The sequence below is a fragment of the Nelumbo lutea genome, chromosome 1, assembly GCF_056320005.1.
Source record: "Nelumbo lutea isolate HS-2025 chromosome 1, American lotus-T2T, whole genome shotgun sequence".
Lineage (NCBI taxonomy): Eukaryota > Viridiplantae > Streptophyta > Magnoliopsida > Proteales > Nelumbonaceae > Nelumbo > Nelumbo lutea.
In genome coordinates, this window is record NC_142684.1 from 77,524,663 (window position 1) to 77,547,871 (window position 23,209).

At 36.7% G+C, this 23,209-nt stretch overlaps 1 long non-coding RNA gene and 1 pseudogene across 1 annotated transcript; one reads left to right on the forward strand and one right to left on the reverse strand.

Moving 5' to 3' along the window:
* Positions 1–8,147: 8,147 nt before the first annotated feature.
* LOC148875519 (uncharacterized) lies at positions 8,148–14,383 on the reverse strand. The gene is made up of 4 exons (XR_016098467.1): positions 14,230–14,383; positions 14,072–14,141; positions 12,929–12,984; positions 8,148–8,321 (listed from the first exon to the last, which is right to left on the reverse strand). It is a non-coding gene; the product is annotated as an uncharacterized LOC148875519 (long non-coding RNA).
* Positions 14,384–16,705: 2,322 nt separating this feature from the next.
* Positions 16,706–17,470, forward strand: LOC148875520 (AUGMIN subunit 2 pseudogene; annotated as a pseudogene).
* Positions 17,471–23,209: the final 5,739 nt, after the last annotated feature.

A 23,209-nucleotide genomic window follows, 5' to 3' on the forward strand; every position in this document is an offset into this window, starting at 1 on the left:
GGGGACGGGGACGCTGATGGGGATTTTCACGGGGATGGGAATGGCTCCCCATCCCCGCCTCTCCCTGTTGCCATTCCTAGTCATGTTGCGCTATTGCATGAACATTCAAGTGGGTCAGCTAGCTAGGTCTTCCTAGAGCACCTTCAACTTGGTGAAATACATGGAAACGCCTAATTCTCCTTGTCGAAGTAAGGCCAAGTCATTCTTCAGTTGATGTATGTGAGAAATGTTCCTTTGAGAAGTCAGTGTACTTTTCTTACTTGGCGGTAAGACAACTTCATGGCCGTATACCAAAGAATATGGAGTTGCATGTGTACTTTTCTTAATTGTTGTGCGATAAGCCCAGGGTGTTTCAAACAAAAATTCAGCCCAATCTTTTTGGTTTTCGACTACCACTTTGCTTAGCATCTTCAATAAGGTTTGGTTAGTTGCCTTTGCCCCATTCCCTTATGGGTAGTAGGTTGTTGATGTTCATAGTCGTGCTCCATACTACCCTAATATGTCTAACCCATTATCTGTAAGTATCCTCATCAAGACCCCAAACCATTGGACTATGTGCCGCCTTAACAAGTTTCCTACATTCTCTGCATAGATTCTCCTCAATGGTATGGCTTTTACCCATTTTGTGAAATAATCCATGGCCACGATAAAGAAACAATATCCCTTAGAGGGCGGGTGTGTCTTACCTATCAAGTTTACCCCCCAGGTATGGAAAGGCCGTGGTGTCATAATAGGGTGGAGGTCATTGGTTGGCCGATGTACCCACTAGCCATGTACTTGACATGTGTGACACCTGCGCACATGTTTTTGGGTGTCTTCTAACATGGTTAGCCAATAGAAGCATAGGTGCAGAATATGGTTGTGTAAGGCCATCTATCCTTGGTGTGGGGCTGATTTGGAGCTATGGGCTGCATCTAACGCTTCTTCCACTTCCTCACCAGCTAGGTAGTGCATAGGCTTTATTGTGTAGGATTTCCTATAGAGCACTCCGTCTTGCAGGTAAAACCTTTTGGCCTTGGTTAGAAGTTTTCTTCGTAACACTAGGTCGAATGGTGTGATACCATTTTGGATGTAATCGATGTACATGTCTCGCCAGTTCACATCACATACTACAAGGCGTTCATACTTATCTGCCTTTGATACACACTTCTCACAATCACTCCGTCTTGTAGGTAAAACCTTTTGGCCTTGGTTAGAAGTTTTCTTAGTAACACTGGGTCGAATGGTGTGATACCATTTTGGATGTAATCGATGTACATGTCTCGCCATTTCACATCGCATACTATGAGGCGTTCATACTTATCTGCCTTTGGTACATACTTCTCACAACCACTCCGTGTCTTGGCTGAGTCTGCCTTCATCTCTTGCCAATAGTACCCCAACCTCTGCAACCTCTGGTACAATGTTGTCGTGACGTCTCCACAATAGGCTTCATGGGTTCCTTTCAACACCACTGCTGCTTCCTTAGGTCCTGTGCAACATACATTTACAGTGTGGAATAAAAGAGAAACCATTACGCCCAGTCCTTACATGTTTGATACAAGGGAGCTTCCTGAAGACCCATGTAGAAGGCCCACTCTTTTCTTCTTAGAAAGCTTGTCTTCTAATGGACAAGTAATACAGAGCAATTACACAATTACAGGAGAAGTATTTCTGACAAGTCTTAGAAAGCAAGGGAACCTCGAAGAAACTGGAAAAGATAAGAAGAGTCTTCTCAAAAAAGCTAAAGCTTGACATCAGACAGGTAATTGATATATAACTTTTGAATTGCCTCATCAAGGTCTCATAGTATATTCACTCACGAATCCCAGTAATTATTTACTGATTTCTGGTTTGCTCAAATTCTATTAATGCAGTTAGTACATAATAGTATGACTGAAAATAATGTAAAGGAATCCTGTAACGTAATTTTCTTCCTGCTTATTCAGTTGCAGGCCCCAAGACGGCATTGTTGCTACATATTGCCTTCTTCAGTCGGTGAAGTATTAGAAATTGGCATTAGGGAATGCGGAGAAGAAGAATTGATCTTCATGCACGCATAGAATTTCCTAGGAAATCTCATCAGTGGAAAATGAGAATCAGAGTTCCATTGTAAGATCAAACTGATGAAACCAAGGGTAAGGTGGATTGACATCACTCTACGCTGAGATTGAACTTCTCCTTGACCATGCCGAGTAATACAGTCATGTTCATGCTTGTGAGGCGAAATCTGTGGGTGTTTTTATAATTGCCACAACTATAAGCACGGCCATGATCACTTGTGTAAACATGCCCGCTACCAGAGTATATTCCTCTGGTCAATGGTTTATAGGATTTGGATCCGCTTCTATGTAGGCCAAAATACCAGAAACTGAAGCTTGGACAAGAATTTATCACTTTCAAAGATACATTTAAGCATTGGCATAAATGGGCTCGCGGGTTTGCTTAAGAAATGAGATAACAGACCGGTTGATTTTATTCATGTAGCATGTGGATGACTTGAATATGAGCATTGGAAGATGCACTGTATTCCTTATCTTAAATTTTGATCTTAGTTATGTTTCTTCTCTTAATTCTAGCCAATAATTATCCGGGATGGCAAGCTAATCAACCTAGTCCAACAATCAATGTCTCCCAATAAAACCACGACATGTGGTTAAGACTTGAGGAATACTTCACAGAATCATAGACGAGCTTAGAAGATTAGAGTTCGTCTGAAGCAGTTTGAAACTTGTTTCTTCTCAGTTTCATAGATTCCTAAATTCCAATTATAGAGCTTCAGATTCCAAGTAATATAATTTGTTAATTACCCGAAAAAAAAAATCCAAGTCATAGACGGGCGAAATGTTTCTTCATTGGCTTGTTCTTCCAATTGTTTCAATGAAGAACGGACGCTGAATACCCCAATCCACAAGCTTCATGGGTCCAATGAAATATGCTGATCCTTAGATTAGTTGTATCACTTGACATCTCTTGTGCTAAAACCCCTCTAATGACGGTTGGCCATTTCTCTCGAAACTCATGTATTCACCAATCACAAGTGGGTAGGATGGACTTCAATCCAAGTTCGGTATCGTTGAGAAAAAATTGTTTCATTCATGAGCATCTTAAAAAATGTTTGATCATCTCTCTTTTGGATGCATTTATATGTTGCCAACTGGGTCTCTGGCTGGTTGTAGGCCTGCTGCCTACGGTTGGCGGAGGTTATGGGTGCGGGGGATGGGCTACCCCGTTGTATACTCCCATGAAAAGAAATAAAATATAAATACACTTTGCATTTTAATTAAACTACTAATAGTTCTCGAAATTGTTATTTTCACAGAAGGGTGGGAGTTGGAGGTAGGGTTGTTAAATATCTGTTTTATTGGTAAAGGGTTCAAATTTCAAAACATAATTCAAATATTAAAAGTTTTACACCAATTTTACGTTGAAACAAAACAAGGAAATTCTTGTTTTGTGGAACTTATTAGGTTCTATTCTGGCCCAGGCCGGACTCAAGTGTACAAATAAGGAAGGGATATGCTTTGTTGAAGTCCAGATATGCTCACTACAATGCATTGCTGGCTACGTTCATCAAGCCACACATTTTGAATATTAGTGACATAAATTATAAATTATAAGAGATGTTGCCAACGTGCCGTTGGATAAATGTGGCTAACTGTATGTTGTCATTAGCATATCTGAACTTGCTTTGTTTGGGTACTGGTAGTGTCTATATTCATCTGTATTCTTACCTATATTATTTATAAAAGTGTGAATGGAATTTATTTTATTGAACAAGATTTGTCCCTTCGTCTCAAAGTCTCTTAGGGGCAATGTTGCATATATATTAATAAGGAAATCTGAATTGAGATGATTCAGGCTGTAATACTCATCATTGCAAAAGCCACATATATGTGCCATTTCATCCTCCCATTGTAAAGTCCACAACAAAATAATTGAAAAAAAGTCATCCTTTCACTTCGGTATAGATGACCGATTCCGTTTTACCATTAAACTGTTCCTGGGCCAAAACCCCTTGATTTGGCTATCAATGACCCATTGATCCGGGTGGTCGAATCGGAGATTCATCAACCCAGACAATGGTCTATGGCCATTTTTAATTTTAATTATTTTTAATTTTTAAATTAGAATGAACCATCTATTTAAATCAGATGGTTGGACCAATTGACCTAAAAACTGGTGGCAAAAACCGTTTTGTTTCTGGCCCAATTTTTAAAACCTTGATTGAAAGCAAAAGGAACAATGTTTATGAATTAATTACTTTATAGGGGAATGGAAATGAACATGGCCCACCATGACTGTAAAGGGCTGTTTGTTTGGACAACTTCTGCCCCTACATCTTGATGTTTATGGAGAGTATATATGTAATCTAATGGATTTGTTAGACAGTGTATGCCATTAGCTTTAAATCTCCTATCAAATTGATGTACATAAGCATTTATCAATAAATGATTAAAGTGTTTAAATTATTGTGTGTAAATTTGGGTTGTCAATGGGTTGGGTTTGGGTCGGAATTAGCTAGAACCATAACCGACTTGACATGAAATGTTGAGGACCCAGGCCCGATAAGGTCTGTAGTTTTTTGACCTAAAACCAAACCGATCAGTTCCTCAGACAATCGGGTTTGACTCGATAGACCTGATTTTATATATATATATATATATATATGAAGAAGAAGAAGAAGAAGAAGAAGAAGAAGAAGAAGAAATAAGAAAGAAATAGATAAATACATGTGCTCCAAACCCTTGCAAATCGAACCTGAAGAAAGCAAGGATTTTAAAACTGACCTAGATAATGAATCGGTTAAGGGTCCGGTTCCTAGGTCGAATGATCCGACCGTTCGAACCAAACAGACAATCCGTTCTAACAAAAAAAGTAAAAACCAATTAAACCATTGAACAATTCGAATGGTTAGACTGCTTGGGCCAATGGTTTACTGACCAAATCAACAGTTTTGGGGGAAATAACAATTCTGGGTAAAATGGAACCGATCGCCTGACCGGTTCCTAGAAAATCCGGCCCGACCGTCGGGTCTGGTCCAGCGTGAGTGAGAATGGGTAAAGGTAAACTTGTCTGCACATGGTGCTCTCTAATGCTGAGTTTTCGTCTCAATAACGCATCACATACCTGAAGCCTAACATGGATTAGAAGATTTAACGCCTACCCAAAAAAGAAATAAGCGCAACATGCTACCAACGCTTTAAAATAGTCAATGAAAGTTTATCATCAGAAAAATGTGCCCTACAAGTTTCAGTCCACCTAATAGAGGTTGCTGCCAAAATCTTGTGGTTTAAGGTTTAAGAATCATATTATAATTCTTTGAAACACATGTGATTTCCTATTTACATTCCTTTTTATATCTGTTTCTCATGAACCATCTACACAGGCATAAGTGCACGAATACATTTTGAATTCTTAACCAATGATATTTGAAACTAGAATTTGGATTTTAAAACCATTAAAAGATCAATCATATTATAACATTGTTTACTGCATTTATCCATTTATAGTATTTTCATGACATGGAATATAAATAGCATTAGTGGGTATTTCTCTATTTCTTCTTTTTTTTCATTGTTCACTCTCCCAATTACTCTGTATTAATCACCCGTGTTGAGCATGGGTTCCCCTTGCTAGTTCATGATTATTTCAAGTATGTTAAGGTGGCATTTGATAACAATGGAAAACTTGGTTTGATGTTGGATCTCTTTATATTAATATTTGAATCAGATATCTGATAAATAATAGATTTGATTTGGCAAGAGGTGGTTAATGCAAAGAGCATTTTGATGATTAGACCAATCAAATTGAAAATCATGGTCAAAATGAGCTTTGGGTCACTTGGTTATTATAAATGTTGACTTGATCAAATTTATTCCAAATACGTATATTAATTAGTCAAATTTCTTTCGTAAGTAAACAATTTGTCTACTAAAAAGGCCAAGATACCTCAAACTAAAAAGACAAAGAAACCTAGCCAAAAGAGACTCTGGATCTCCTGTCCACGAGAACTCTGCCCACCTCTACCCACAACACACTACCCCCCATGAATTTGGAACATCTCCCCTTGCATAATACTATGCAGAGGATGAGATGCTCTCCATGTGTAGCTGTGATAAATGTGGGTAGAGTTTGTGTAGGCAGGAGATTTGGACTCACCAAAAGATGGATCAATTGGTCCAATCAGCTGATTAAATTGAAAACATCTCTGTCAAGAATGGATTTGCAAATTGCAGTTGCCCGTTCAGACGAATGGGATGTGGGTGTCAATACTCGCCATCCTCCAGCCAAATATCTCTCTTCCATTCCCTGCAGGAGATTTTTCTTCATTAAAACTTTGGCGAATATGTAGCCGCCTTTGTGGAAAAACAAAAAGAACAAATGAAATATCATTCATCTTCTACTATATTAAGTTACTAGTGAATGACCTGGTATCAAGTACGGGGAATCGATAATGTTATATTTATATTTATTAATATTTTAAATAATTATTAGAAAATTAATAAATATTTATTTCAAAAAATAGTTTTACAATAATTATTAGAATATGGATAGTTTTCTTTTGTTATGATAAGTGGAGGGTTAATGATTAACTGAGATTGATAGGATGTAGGCAAAATTGGTTGGGGATAGCCTTTTGCATTTTTTGCATTTTCTATGAATGGATTGAAAATGATAGTAGTGGGTTGTGAGCTTTAACAACAATTTCTCAGAAAATGTTGTGTCTAGCTTTCTATAAAAAACGAGAAGGCCATGTGTCTGAATGGTGAGGGGCTGTAGCCTAGTAGTGGGCTATGGGATTTAGTAGGAATTTCTCATAAATTGCCACGTGTCTGTATGGTAGTTGGCTTTGGCCTTTATTAGTGGTTTTGTTAGTCTACAAGTTAGTGGTCGTCTTTCTTCTAGGAAGGCGGGTGTTTGAACGTAGGTGGGCCAATTGTCTAACTGTAGGGGGTTTTGGATAAAATGCCCTTATGAATGCCCTTATGAATATTTGAATTTTTAACAACAAAACTAAGATAAACTAAAAAATAGATAAATCCTTAAAATAAGAAATTAACAGAAAAATAGATAAATCCTGCCTATACCTGGGTTGGGGGATGGCTACTCCTGATGTGTAGCCCTTTATTTAGAATATATTAAAAAAAGGTGTCATTGAAGAAGTGTGACCAATCAAGTGGCAGACTTCAAAATTTATGGGTGCTTTGATCTGTTAAAACTCTTGTATTATCATGTATTTCTGGTATGTATCATAGATTTTTTCTACCCAAAATTATAATCTAGTTAAAATAACTATGATCCATCAAATAAACATGAAGGCTACTAAAAAAAAACCTATAGCTATGACGGCCAAAACCGTAGCTATAGATCTATAGCTACGAATTAGCTACGGTAAAAAAATAGTAGTTACAATCGCGGTGGCTATAGGTAATAGCTACGGATGACAGAATCTGTAGCTAAAGCTAACCTATAGCTATGGTTTATGCTTGTGGCTAAAGTCTAATTCAATAATTATATATGTAATTTTAGCTACGGTTTTTAAGTTATCTGTAGCTACAGATTTGACTTTATAGCTACGATTTGTTTTATAGTCGTAGCTCGATGTTACTCTATAGCGACGGTTTTTGGATGTCCGTAGCTATAGAATTTAGATCTATAGTTGGCTGATTGGTTAGCTCGTAAAGCTCTTAATAATCGAGAGGGTTATAATGAGTTTAGGTCTTATGATTTTAATTTTATTTGTCAAACAGATGTAAGGGGAAATATGACCCCAGGCTTGTGTAGCTCACCTTTTTCCATAAAATATATATATATAGTTATTGTTGTGAGATGTCAGTAGTTAGAAATATGAACCTATGTCAACAGTTTAATTTGACCGAAGCTAAAAGTATAAGGCTATAGTTACAGATTTAGTTCATCCATAGCTAAAAACTAGAAACCTATAACTATGGTTTAAGCAAATTATGGCAAAAAAAAAAAAACATGAATTTATAGCTATGATTTTTAACTGTCCATGTATTTTATTATTAGCGTGGAACCTTGTAATTGGTTCCATAGCTTGCTGAACATCTAACACGTCGAGCTAAACCTTACTCTTTTTTTCCTGTATTGTATACGAGCAAAACTTGTTTCATTTACAATATAAGATGGAACTTGAACGCAAATTTCCAATAAAAGATTGTATAATAAAAAATGAATTTCATCTCAAGGTGCTTTAATGCATCCATGTGTTTAAAATCTATACAAATTCAAGGTTATTGAATACATGAAACTCAAAAAAAAACTTGATATGTAAAATTTGATCAGATATGTCTCCATCCACACGTGTGAAGCATCTCCTTTAGCATGTTCAACATTTTTTAACAGAAGTTAGAAAATAAGTTAGAAATGATAGAAAATAAGCCTAATGTTAAACAAACCAAAAGTGCAAGGACTGAAATCAAACTTGAGATGAGACTTGTCTATTGTGGTTCACACTTGTAAGATGTGCATAAAAGATATTTTTGGGTGGGGGAGGGTGTAACACAGAATAGTAGCCCAAACAAAACTATCTTATAACCGCTGCTTTAGCAAGTCCATTTGCAAGTTTTCATTTCCAATATTCAAAATCATCTAAACAAGTAATTCTTCAGATGTTCTTCCCAACAACAAAGCTTCTCTAACTAATGACCTATATCTCCATGGGACAACACTTTCTGATGAAATCAATAACCATGAGATAACACTTGGCAGCCCCCCCTCCACTATTATGTTTCTCTAGTTGCTTGATAGAACTAGTTTTAAACCATGAACTATAGCCAATAATCCAGCTCTTAAAAGGTATTCCCTGCTGGTCCAAAGAAGATAGTAGTATAATACCTCCATTCTTTAGTACCTAACAACACCTGATTCTCCCAGATTACAAGGCTATAGCCATCAAAATTCAGTTTTAGTCTGCCCACTTTGGGTAGGGGGAGGGGGTTCCAATTCTCAACTCTTTTCTATTTCCCACTTGAAACATCAACAACAATTTGTCAAATTCTTATTAAATCATTTATTGATACCACTTTAAACTCTTAACTAGTCAGCACCCAATGACCTATTCTCACCTTGATGAGTGCAATCAAAGTGTATATGTTTTTGCTCTTTATCCTCAAAGATTATTTCTCTCGCCCCAAATGCTCCAACTGGTAGCATGTCTTGTACATCCTATATTGCCATAAGACGTTCCTTCTATTTTGTGTGAGAACTTTGGGAAAGTAAGAAAAGCTCCATGATACTTGGTGGTGCATTCCAAGAGATGCCAAGCAGTAATGACAAGTTATTCCAAATGTGGGCTAAAAATTAACAGGATAATAATAGGTGATTTGTGCTTTCTCTACTCTTGAGACAAAGAATACACACAAAGAAAAACACCAGCCTTTTGAATACCCTAGAAGCCTATAACAAGTGTTTATGATCTGGAGGGTGGCCTCACAACAACAAAAAATTACTTATGGAACTTGTTAGTTTGCTCTAATGGAACTTATTTTAACCCACTTTAAAAGGAATCCTAATTTTGCAAGCATGCCATGGTTAACTGATAACAACCTAACTTGCTCAAACAGGTACATTTCATATAGATAACAAAAATTATATCAAAAGAAAAAGGTATACAGGGAGTATAAATTGTAGGGGGAATGTAGGAAAAAGCAAATCATTACTCAGATGGTGTTGATAACTGCTATAGGAGACAATGAAAATGGAATGGAGAAAGGATTCCAAATAAAATTCCATGTTCAGTATTTCAGCAACTTGAAACCAACTTATTTCTTGAATGATGAAACAAGGGTATTGGGGAAATTATCTTACCTCTAAAAGTTTTATCATATACCAATAATACCCCTAGATTTAAGCTGATTGCAGGTTTGGAATTTATTCCTCATTTTGCTTTCAGTACCTACTTTAGTAGTTACCAAACCTCACAATTAACTAAAATAGAATGTATAATGTTTATCTGAAAATGCACAAGTAAAAGAATATTTAAAACAACACTTTCATACAATTTATTTTTAGAACTCATTTGAATCAATTAAAACCAAAGAATGATAGATCAGACGCCATTCAAATGTAACGTTTCCTTTCTACCAAAAAAAAAAAAAAATGTAAGGTTTTTTATTGGCTAGTAAGGTAAATTTTTCATTACAATGGAAAAAAACTTGATGGTGAATAGATATCACCCTGTAAAGAAAAAGAAACAAATATTTGCAACAACATATAAGCCGAAGCATCAGTTACAAATCCTGAAATCCGAATAACTTCATTTAGAGAAGTGGGATTTGGCAATTAAATTAGTTAACCTTGAAGCTAGACTAACTGTTCTCTCCAATATGACAGAGGTTACTATGATCAAACCCACTCATCAACCAACACATATGCATCCATATGATGCCTACTGTGAGAATATAAGATAAGTATATACTTTTATTTTTGTTATCAACTTGTGACACTGCAGGGCAAAGTGGTCGCTCAAGTGAGGGAAGAGAAATAATCTAAGGCATGTTAATGATGATCTATCAAAGCAAGTTAGAAGCTACAGAAGAACAAATTCAATATAGTTGAAGAAATGGTGTACCGATTATCAAAAAACAAAGAACTGGTGTATCAATAATGGATCAATGAATGCTTGATGTACAAAATCCAGAGTTTCCAAACACCATCAAGGAGGACCGCTAATGGTTATGTCCGGAAGAGTTTAAGCTCCATATCTCAAGATGAGGTCAAGGAAGCTTTCTCAGATTACATAAGCTTGAACAACAAGCAGAAAGATGTTGACGTCAACCCCAACTAACTATTTTCATGTTTTGCAACACCAAGTACATATTTCTAAAGTCCATACTAGTACTCATTTTGCATATTCTATATGAATTTCTCCTCTAATAGTGTACGGTTTTATCTCTCATATCCACAGAGAATTCAGAAAACCATTCATTGTAATGGCAAGATCAAATCGCCCCCGCCCCACACACAACGTCCCACAAAACATCCCCACCATGTATTGGGAACATGCCCCGATGATAATACCAGAAGTGATGATGTCATCATTGGGAGATGTTCGCAATACACGGCGGGGATGTTCTGTTGGACGTTGTGGGGGGAAACAATCTTGTGGGGGGCTGATTTGAACTCTGTAATGGCTCCTAACAACCTGCTATGCCACAAGAATTGCAAATCAAATATATGAGATTGATGATGTCCAAGGCCACCCTGCTTTTGACAAATAAGGGACTCATTTCAAGCATCTTATAAAGGTCCCTTCCCTTATGACCTAATCCAACAAGAGAAAAAGAGATATCCAAGTAGGTTCATCTAACTTGAGAAAAGGAAAGGAATATATATATATATATATATATATATATATATATATATATATATATATATGTGTGTGTGTATGTGTGGAAAGGATATTTCTGCATTGCTAAACTGTTAAAACCTTAAAAAAGAAAAGTATAACTTAAGGATTGGAAAAGTGAAATATGATGCCTAACCCTAGAGTCTAGTCTGATGTGTTTTGAACCATATAGTCTTAAGACAAAAGAAATAATCAACATCATTACTACTGGAACTTGATCAGAATGAAGAGTTGGATGGATCTGTTTGTGATGTCAATACTGCCAAGGATTGTTAAACCATAAAATGTCATATGAGGAACTTGTTGAAGGTTTGAAAATTTCTTTTGATGTTTCTAGAAAGTCATTTCTAAAGCAGGATTTATCTCCAGTATTAGCAGCACTTTCCATGCCAATTGTACCAATATGCTGCTCGCACAGATGCTAGGTTCCAGCACCCCCAACCCTCTGGATATGTTGGATATTCTTGATTATGTAGAGTTAGGGTTGGTTCCAAATTAACTAGAAGTGGAATTAGGTGATTTGGAGGATCATGGTGCTGACTTATTATGTAATTTATTTGTTTTGATCTTTCAGATGCAGAGATTGTATGGTGTCAGGAAGAGCCAATATGGGTGCATATAAATACATTGCACCTTGGTTCTATACTGCCATGAAAGCTCTAGGCAGGGGTGCCATGGAGGACATCAAATATGTTATGCATGCTCCATCTCCATCTGCGGCCACAACTTTTATTTTTGTACACACCAATATAAAGCCCTTGTCTCTAGGCATTTGGGACTCCAAAGTTCAATAGTCATGCTATTGTTGCCCTCTTTTTTCACACCATTTTTGGTCACCAATATTGTGGTGCCAATTGTTGGATTACGAGGCTATGCTACATCCTACATGTGTCTTCTTTGGAATCAATACCACTTGTTAAGGATGGTTAGAGCACTTCATAGCCAGGTCATGAATGATAGCAAGATTTCTTGTTTCTTTATGTCCCAATATTACCTAATGATAAGGTAGATGGCCTAGCTAAACTTCATTTATTCTAAGAGGAACATCTCATTGTTGTATTTTTATGTTTTGATTCCTCTTCCTCCGTTTTATGTATCTAGTTATCTATTTCTAGTAGATCTTTTTGGGAATAGCGACAGAGAAGCCTGTTTTGAACAGCAGTCTCTAGTGTTTTCATCCTTTGGAAATGGTGACTTGGTGAGGACAGGTGCTAACATCTTAAAACGACCTAGTAGTGAGGGTAATAAGGAATGCAGAAAATGGTAAACCAGACACCTGTAGCTTTAGGAAGTTAACTCTGTATGCTAGATGTTTTAAGTTTTTCTTGATCCAGCTCTTTTCAATGAGTTCTGGTATAAATGTTTTATAGCAACCTACTGGCAAGGGAAATAAGGAAAAAAGAAAAATATTTTAACTTAAAAGAGACACCTGTAGTTAATGGAAAATAAACTTTGTAAAACTGATTTGTATTTTTGTGTCACACTGATTTTTGAGATAAGAAAGGTTGAGAATAGGAGAGAGAGAGAGAGTGAGAGAGAGAGAGAGAGAGAGAGAAAGCATTATATTATTAATACCTGTAAAAACATCGTGTTCATCAATGTTTCTTCCTTCCAATTGTTTGGTGTTCAATCTAGCAAACATAACAAATAGAATAAAATCAATAATCAAACATCATTATCATAAAAAAACGTTGTCAGCATTATCCATTTTAGCACCTTTATGAAAATTTCATTTCAGCACCATTTGGATGGTGAAAAAAGATAGATATATGTACATTTAGATAACTGAAGTATATCCATTGGATTCTGGAGATATGTATTCTCATTGTCTTGTTAATTGCCATATCATCATGAGGAGGATCAGCTAACTTGGATTTCCCCAAGGATTGTGGATGGTTTAAATTGAGAATTATACAAGGATTGAGAAAATGTGATGCCATTGCAGTTAAGGAATCGATAATTGGGGTAAACAGCCTATATAATTCTTACCTCTTCAGTATCCCAGACTGATACTTGTGAGGAATATTTTTCTACTTAGAAAGTCCCTCCATACGAAAGAATTCTAATTTTCACTCCTAATATTATTGGATACAAAAGCATCACTCAAATCTAAGGATATCTCTAGGGACAACCTCTTCAGTAGGACCTACATGATAAACTCCTGCTTGGCTTCTGCATTTGTCAAGCATGGTACTGATATGAGTATCATGCATGATGGAAACCTTTAACCATTTGTCACTAAAGTTCACAATGCATACAAGTTCAAGAAAAATCAACAATATGGCTGGTAGGGAATTTGCAATCTAGTTTTAAATGCATATTCACAACTATTGAATTTGAAGTGTGGGCAGCTAATACCTGGACAACTTATTGTTGGCAATGTAAGAGAAATCTTTTTGTCTCAAATAGTTTAATGGACGTGTATGCGAAATGTAGCAAGATTGATCATGTTCGGTGGTTGTTTGATCAAATGGTTGATAGGAATGTAGTGTCTTGGAATTTGATCATCTCAGGTTATTTGAAAAATAAGTACACATAAATGCTCAGATTTGTTTCGTAGCATGTAGCTCTCACGACACTAATCAAGAAACATCAAAATGATGGTTTTCAAAAACAAAAAAGAAAAAGATTGTATAAACTCCCTACAAGTGAAAAAAAAAAAAAAAAAAAACCTAAATATGTGCATATTTGAATAACTTGAAGAAATGAGAGTCGTACCTGTCCCAAAATTGCAGATTGTATAATTAAACCCCTTGTAACGGTTATCAAATCTGCTGCCAATCATCGACTAGAACTTATTTAAGTCAGATGCAACTCGTTTTTTGTGCATATTGGATCGAGTGAAAGAAACTTCAAGGAAGGAATTAGAATCATACCTCTATTCCAAAATCGCTGATTGTATAACCCATTGGTGATCAAATCTGCAGCAAAATTCAAATCTAATGTCTACTGTGAATCAAGACCTAAAACTCATATTCTGTGAATCGATAGTCAGAAACTTGAAAAGGAAGGGGAAAACAATGAAGTTCCAATACCTAGACATGGAAAGCAAAAGGAAAAAAATTAAAATAAGATACGCGCGAGAGGGATTTCTTTGGATCGAAAATGAAAGGAGGAAGATATTTTTTACGATTTGGGGAGAGATAATAGCTACGGTCAATATGGTAACTATATATTTTACGATTTAGGGTTATCTAATTATGACTGCTGATAAATAAAATCCGTTGCCATACAGGGTTTTTAACCACGGTTTTTAATTAAGTAATATCTCCGTAGAAATAGCCCATACTTTAGCTACGGATTTTTGTATTCGTAGCTAGATTGCCGTAGCTATAAATACTTTTTCTTGTCAGTTTTGGAAGGAGTAAAACTGTTAATCCACTAATCCACGGTTATCTTCTTCCTCTTCTCTTAACATGAAAAATTTCACCGCATGGCCTCTTAGCAGTGGCCCTGTCCCAGTTATGTTAAGTTGTATTATTTTGATTTTATTTGTTTTCTTGGATGAAGTTTAATTCTTTTAGAGAAATCTCCCTACCCTATCCTCTTAAAATGCAAAAGTCTGATGAACTTATATCTCTGCCGTTTATAAAAATGAGGATGGTGATAACGTTTCGTCAAAAAGCCTGAATTTTTACTCTTCATTTTTACCCTTATCATGTTTTGTACTCTAAAGTTTATTTTCACTTTTCGTTTTTACTCTTTATATTATTATATTTTTATTTTCCTAATTTTATTTAATCAACAGTTAACCATTTATAAAAATGAAGATGTTTCGCTAAAAAGCCTAAATTTTTACTTTTCATTTTTACCCTTATCATGTTATGTACTTTAAAGCTTATTTTCACTTTACACTTTTACCCTTTATATTATTATGTTTTATTTTTCAAATTTTATTTAATTAACGGTTAATCATTTATAAAAAAGACGATGGTGATAACATTTCATCAAAAAGCCTGATTTTTTACTTTCCATTTTTATCCTTATAATGTTTTATATTTTAAATTTTATTTTCACTTTCCATTTTTACCTTTTATATTATTACATTTTTATTTTTCCAATTTTATTTAATTAACGGTTAACTGTTAATCCTTGTAATTGGATAATCTCTGTACCATTTATAAAAATGAGGATGGGGACAATGTTTCATCATAAAGCTTAATTTTTACTTTCCATTTTTACCCTTTATCATGTTTTTTTTTTATTTTAAAACTTGATTTTCATTTTCCATTTTTAACTGTTAACCCTTACCCTTGTAATTGGATAATCTTTGTACCATTTATAAAAATGAGGATGGTGACAATGTTTCATCAAAAAGCTTAATTTTCACTTTCCATTTATACCATTTATCATTTTTTTATTTTAAAGTTAGATTTTCGTTTTCCATTTTTACCATTTGTTACGTTTTTTATTTTTTAATTTTATTTAATTAACGGTTAACATTTGTAATTGGATAAAGCAAATAAAATAATGGATAGAATACAGAAACTTCCCCTGAACTTTTTAACAATTATAAAAACCTGACCTATAGTTTCACTTTAGCAAAAACCTCCTTGCTATGTTTAAAAAATTTGACAAAAACCTCCCTATGTCATCTCATCACTTCGTAACTGGAGCAACATCTTACATTTTATATTATTTTTGACAGAGTAGAAGAACGCAAACCAACTGTTGCAATGGAGTAGGGGGCCGAATTCTAAAGCAGAGAGGGAAGATAATCGACTGTTCATTGTCTTCCCCCCTTCAAATGAAAACAGAGGAGCAGCGATGACTCGGCATTAAAAACCTCTCGATCTTAGCGGCAACGTTTTCTTCTCTTCCCCCTCTCCGGTCACTTCTCCACAGCAACGACGCATCACTCCATCATTGATTCTAACTTTAGCGTGACGTCCCTTCTCGGTGAAACCAAAGCCAGACTAGAAGGAAGGTCACTGTCCATCATCCCCAACCTCCCTAACAGATCAAGAGAAACCGCGAACGACACCCCTCCCTTCACTGATTTTAATTTCTTTTTCTCTCTCTCTTTCTCCCTCTCTTCTCCATTCTTTTTTCATTTTCACATCCCATACACTGTTGTGAGTTTTTAGTTCGTCATTCACGCAGGCTGAGAGTAGAAGAAGCGCTAGTGTGTCATGTTAGCTCCAACATATATTCTGTTCATCAACTCTGAAAAGCTAAAGCTCGGAACTCCATTTTCTTACAATAGATCCCTTTAGACCAATTCCGAATCAAAGAGGTCAGATCCTGAAACGAGACCGCGGTTCCCCTATTGCATTGTGTAAATTCTGGCCAACGCGCAAACCAAAGAAGAGAGAGGGCCTACTGTTGATTTGGAAGGCTGCTATTGCTGATATGTCAATGGGGAGTGATACGAATTGGGTTGGAAAGAAACCTCTTAGGCGCCTAGGAGGGATGTCTGATGTTATCTCTTGCAGCTGATCTTGGTTTTTCAGTTTCTCCTCCTCCTTCCCAAGAAGATCTGCAAAGCTTGTCTGCCAATAAGTGATGATTTGATAAAGGTCTTGAGAGAGTTAACCACCGTACAAAGAAAAATAGCAGATTTGCAAGTGGAGCTCCAATGTCCAAAGGACGACAAGAATATTCCACATCTAACGCATGTGAGTGAAATGGAAAAAAAGTACGAATCACCGGCAAGGATTAGTGCTATATTGAAGGATGTTATTCAGAATAAAGATCACATCATTGCTCGACTTCAACAACCATATTCACTAGATTGCATTCCAGTGGAAGCAGAATATCAGAAACAATTCTCAGAACTGTTGCTTAAGGTCGCAAGTGATTATGGGGCCTTGATAGCATTTGTCGCAAATTTTCAATGGAGCCAGAACTTCAGGAATCCACCATCTATATGGGGGGAAATGCTCCGACCAATTCCTGTTGCTCTAGCATCATGTACCCGATTCTTTGAAGCCATGTCTGTTATGAGGGAAACATTTACAACACTTCAAAATTTGCGAGTGGATAATTCTTCTTCCCTATTGCCTTCTACACCCACCAAGGATCTTTCTCAAGGAGTAGTAGGAGACTCTGACTGTGTGACTCCACCTCCTTGGAGAGAGGAACCAAGCTTTGATGACTAGGTTATTAATAGTTGTAGAAGACAAGGGAGGAGTCGAATAAAAAGAAAATAAAAGACGAGGGGGAAGGAAGAAAGAGAACAAAGTGGAAGGGGATGATGACTATGTCATCTCTGGCGGAGTTCTCTATTCAAGTCTAATATGGTGGGGCGGGAAGGCGTCCTCTGTTCAGGTCGTCTTCATTCGTTGAAGATAATGAACAGTAAACCTTCTAATATTCGCTTTTTCTCTCTTCATTTCCTTATCTCTCTTCTTTGTCTTTCATCAAGCTATTGCTATTGGGTTCGTCAATGGAGAGAGAGAGAGAGTTTCAGGAAGGTCGAACTGTAGCACAGGAACTTCACCGCTGATCAAGACCAGTTTAGATCGAGGGATTTAATTTGTAAAAGCGTAAAATAGGAATTTTAAAATATTTGATCATCGGTTTAACGTTTTCCGCCATTATGGGAGGTTTTTGTCAAAATTTTTAAACATAACGGGAAAGTTTTTGCTAAAGTGAAATCATAGGAGAGGTTTCTATGATTATCAAAAAGTTCAGGGGAGGTTTTTACATTTTACCCTAAAATAATAATAAAACTGCTACGGAACCTACTCCTTGCCTTATTTGATCTTCTCCTGAAGTGCCTCCCTGGCAAACCTCTTCATTGATTACAGCCAATACATGTCAAGCATCGGATGGTTTGCCCAAGCCACAAATTTGAATTGAAGGGAGGAATGGATTTTTTTCAACCTCTCTTTTCATCATGGAACAATCGATTAGATGATTTGTTTTTACCCTTTATATTATTATGTTTTTATTTTTCTACTTTTATTTAATTAATGGTTAATCATTTATAAAAATGAAGATGTTTCGTCAAAAAGCCTGATTTTTTAATTTCCATTTTTACCCTTACCATGCTTTGTATTTTAAACCTTATTTTCACTTTACGTTTGTATCCTTTATATTATTATGTTTTTATTTTTTCCAATTTTATTTAATTAACCATTTATGAAAATGAAGATGGTGATAACATTTCGTCAAAAAGCCTGATTTTTTACTTTTCATTTTTACCCTTATCATGTTTTGTATTTTAAATCTTATTTTCACTTTCCATTTTTTTCCTTTATATTAATATGTTTTTATTTTTCCAATTTTATTTAATTAATGGTTAACTGTTAACACTTGTAATTGGATAATCTCTATACCATTTATAAAAAAGAAGATGGTGACAATGTTTCATCAAAAAGCTTATTTTTTACTTTCCGTGTTTACCCTTTATCATGTTTTTTTTTTTATTTTAAAGCTTGATTTTCATTTTCCATTTCTATCCGTTGTTATGTTTTTTTTTTCAATTTTATTTAATTAATGGTTAACACTTGTAATTAGATAAAGCAAATAAAATAATAACAATAATAATAAGATTGTTGTGGAACCTACTCCTTGCCTTATTTGATCTTCTCTTGAACTACCTACATGACGAACCTCTTCATTGATTAGAGCCAACACGTGTCGAGTATTGGATGGTTTGCCCAAACCACGAATTTGAATTGAAGGGAGGAATGGATTTTTTTCAACCTCTCTCTTTTCATCATGGAACAATCTATTAGATGATTAAATGATGTTTTTTTTTTCTCCATGTTTTTTTTTTCAATTGTCTCCGTTAATTAGACCTGTTCATGGGCCAGGTGGCCTGACGGGCTGGCCTGGCCTGGCCCGACCCCCGGACGGGCTTGAACAGGATTTTTGGCTCGCGAGCTTAACCTCGGGCCAAAAAGCCCAACCCGCATAAAATTTGAGCCAGGCTCGGCCTTTGCCAAAATAGCCCAGCCCGAGCCCGGCCCAGCCCGACCTATAGTTAAACCTAAGTAAACCCGGCCCGACCTATAGTTAAACCTAAGTAAAAACCCTATGTGATGTCTATTTGAATAAATTTTTTGATTTGAGAAGGTCATTGATTCACTTGTAGGTCCATTGTTCATTTAAATAGGGGAAAAAACATCTAAATTAAAATAGAAAATGTCCATTTGAATAGGGAAAATTTTGAATTTCTTTTATTAGGTCGGGCTTCGGGCTTCGGGCTTTTCATCAGGGCCAGGCTCAGGCCCAAGCTGTAGGCCCATTGGTCGGGTCGGGCTCGGGCTCGGGCCTAACAGTTTTTTGTTAATAAAGAGTCAAAGCCCGACCCGATGAATAAATTTCTGTTAATAGTGACAGGATCAGCCCCTTTGTCGGACAATGGTAATGATTGGTAATGCACTCTCTCTGATGGAAACCAAACTGCAGGCAGTTGATTTCAATCGTTGGAATTTTGTTTTGCAAAATAAGATATATATATATATATATATGTACGGTTTCAAAAAGATTTGCAAAAGGTTTTAATTCTCGGGATCCATGTGAGCAGATAGTGCGGCACTGTTCCTTGCAGTCGAGAGAGAGGTCTTCTCTTGTCGGGCAGTGATTGATCATTAATGGCTGAGAGGTTAAGTGTAAGGCCATTTTGGATAATACCTGATGGGCTAATCTTGCACCTGCCCACAGTCCCTGGGTTTTTATAAGATGGCTTGGCCCAGGGACCACTTAATGTAAGTGTTGGGCCCATAGGGTCCATGTGATGGGCTCAAGGGGGTCACTAAGTCTTTCAGTGAATTCGGCTGGGCCTTGTAATAAAGGCTGGGCCGAACCCATGTGGCTGGTGTGTAGATTAATGCTTGGGTCCCATGCCATACAAAGAAGCCCAACTGGGCAGCAGGTTGGAAACTAGTTAAACACTGAACACTTAATGGGCCAAAAGCCCATTTCGAACTGGGCTGATATGATCACCAGTTCATAGGGCGAATCTGAGATTAGTGTTAGTAAAAGGATTGGATCTTTGACCTTATCCACTCTAAGAGACCAAATTCAAATTAGATTTGAATCTGGTAACCTCCTGATAAGATCAGGAGTTAACTAACTTAATCTGCAGATAAGATTAAGATTAACCTCTATCCAAATACTGATTTGGATTGGGATAACTCCCAAAATATTGGGAGGTTTCTTAATCAAGAAGAAAGAGGAGAAAACCCTAGTAGAAATATTAGATTTCGAACTAGGGTGTTTGAGAAAGAAAGAAACACATCCTGCAATCTGAGATTTGATCTCTCACAAACTCCAGAGAGAAGAGACAATTCTGTCCTCTTCGTCCTTGGACTTCTCCTCCTTCAGCCGCCGCCACTACCTGTTGGAAGATTGGATCTTTGCAGCAATAGGAAGTCAAAAAGCAGTTTTTGACAATAGTCTTGCAAAAAAGACACTAGGATTCGGTGTTCAAGGTTTCTAGAGGGTTCTTGTGAAGAATCCAGTGTGTAGGACGCACCCTGTTGGTTCCGTTCCATCCACACCTGTGTCATCTTTAGTGGGAGCAGATCTTGGTTATTTCTTTGGGCGTGAACACCAACTTTGGGAGATATTATTTCTCCATATCAGGTATAATCCTTCCTGTTTCCTTTTGGTTCAGATCTGGTTTGTTTATGGTTCAAGTAGGATCATTGAATAATGTATTCTAAATTTAGGGAATATGATTCCCAATGGGAAGAAGGTAGGAAATTTTTTTGAAATTTGCCCCCCATTCCGCACCGTTCTTGGCGTCCATTAGATGGATCCTACCATTCTTTCAGTGGTATCAGAGCCACAGGTTCGAATCTTGAACCAAAAGAAAATCATATCTGACCCTGTGCAGATGAACATAAAATGTTCCGCCAAGATCTACATAGATTGCTTTCCTTTTTTTTACAAGAAATGGTTGCTTGTTAAGGGCGTTTGATCTGAAATTAATTTTGTTAAATCCAAAAATTTATTTAGAATTGTTCTTTATTTATTTTTTATATAATGGACTGTTCGAACCTGGAGATCGCAGTGCAGTTTTGGCGTAGATAGTCTGCGCACCCTTTTTTCTTCCTTTTATTATTATTCGGTCTGTAAATATTTTTTTTTTCTAGACTGAATGTATAGGATTTGATCAAGAATGTAATTAATTAATAGAAATAGGATTTCTGTTTTTTATTTATTTTCTTGATTAAAGAAGAAGGAAGAAGATGGCAGCGCTGGAGATTTGTAGATGGAGAAATCGCATACTGCGATTTATAGTTTATGAAACTGTAACTTTTGTGATTAACCTCTATTTTGTAGGTGGTACAAACAGTCCATATTTTTTATTTGTGATTGTCTAAAATCAAAAATTATTAACTTCATATCTCTCTTGAATTAATTCTTGAATTGAAAATCAGTTTTGGACCTTTTCGGACTAGATTGGACCAAAATTGTTTGGACCGAATCTGAAATTCGAAGGGGGCTGTTTTTTAGTCCATATTTCTCACACTGATTATTCCAAATCTGTTGTTCAATTACAGGGATTAATTCGGCCCACTTGTAAAGCCCAGTTTTAAAGGGTTAAAACTGCAAAAGCCCATTATTGTGAGAAAAGGTGTATGGGCCGAACTGCTAACTGCAATTCAGCCCATACACCTAGTAAACATTAATTGTTAATGCTTTAAGTTTTAAATGGACCATTCGATGGGCTTTACAACAGTTAATTGATTGGATCAATTCTTCCTCTACATGTGATGTTTAGATGTATGATGTGCTACGACCATGGGGCATAAGCACTTGGCCCATGTTAACTCGTTAGTGACTCTTGCGCACATCATGGCTGAATGCACATCATTGCCATGGTGCCCCTTAAGGTCATTGGATGACCCCTCTCTACTTAGTGGGCCCCACAATCCTGAAAAGGGATGTGTACGGAACCCCTAGCCGATTGAGGCCCACCAGAAATCTGGCTTTATGAAAGCCAGTGGGAGCCACTTTGGTTTGACCTAAATTAGAACTAGGGCGTAATTTTGTTCCCTCCAAGCAAATATGAGTGCGTGTGATAGGGAGATCCATTTGATGGACTCTCTAAAGGCCTTCCATCATTAGCACAATGATGGGTCCATCAGTAATGAGGAAATGCACCATAAAATTGGGCTATCCATTTGTTGTTGGATCTGTTAGAGTGTTTCATTAGATGATAGGGGCGTCATAGACCGATGTGGGAGGGGCTTCACCAGAAAATGGGAACTCTCTCACGGTACCTTGGCGTAACCTGAATATGATGGGTGTGCACTCACTGGACAGAAAGGTTTACCTAAAAACGGCTCTGAACCTTGTCTGATAGAGGTCAAAGGGAAACTCATCTGATGAGTGGATATGATCCGTCACAGAAAGGTGGTGGGGTTATGCAGCTGAAACAGTTGGCATCACGCACCCTATGTGATTTCCCACATTTCTAAAGACATTTCGTCGTCTCCGTCACTGAGAAGGGAGTGAAAATCTCAGAGATAAGTAAATGGGAATGGAACATAGATTAAAAGCCATAGGTAACATGAATCAAACTAAGGTTGTGGACTAACGTTTTTGTTGTTTTATCAGAAAATGGCAAACGGTCAATTTGCAAAGCTTCTAGATGATAACAAGCTTAAGGGCTCAAACTATGCCGACTGGTACAAAAATCTTATGCTGGTCCTAACTTCTGAAAAGTTAGATAAGGTGGTGAAAAATCCTCCCCTGGAACGTTCGGGTGATAGGGCTTCTGAGTCCCGTAGGAGGGACTACCAAGATTGGGAGGATAAGAACTCCCTAGCCCGCTGCTTTGTCATTACCTCATTAGACAACTCAATACAAAGGCAATTCGATCAGATCGAACTAGCCAAGGACATATTGGACAGTCTAAGAACAATGTATGAAGAGCAATACCGTTCTACT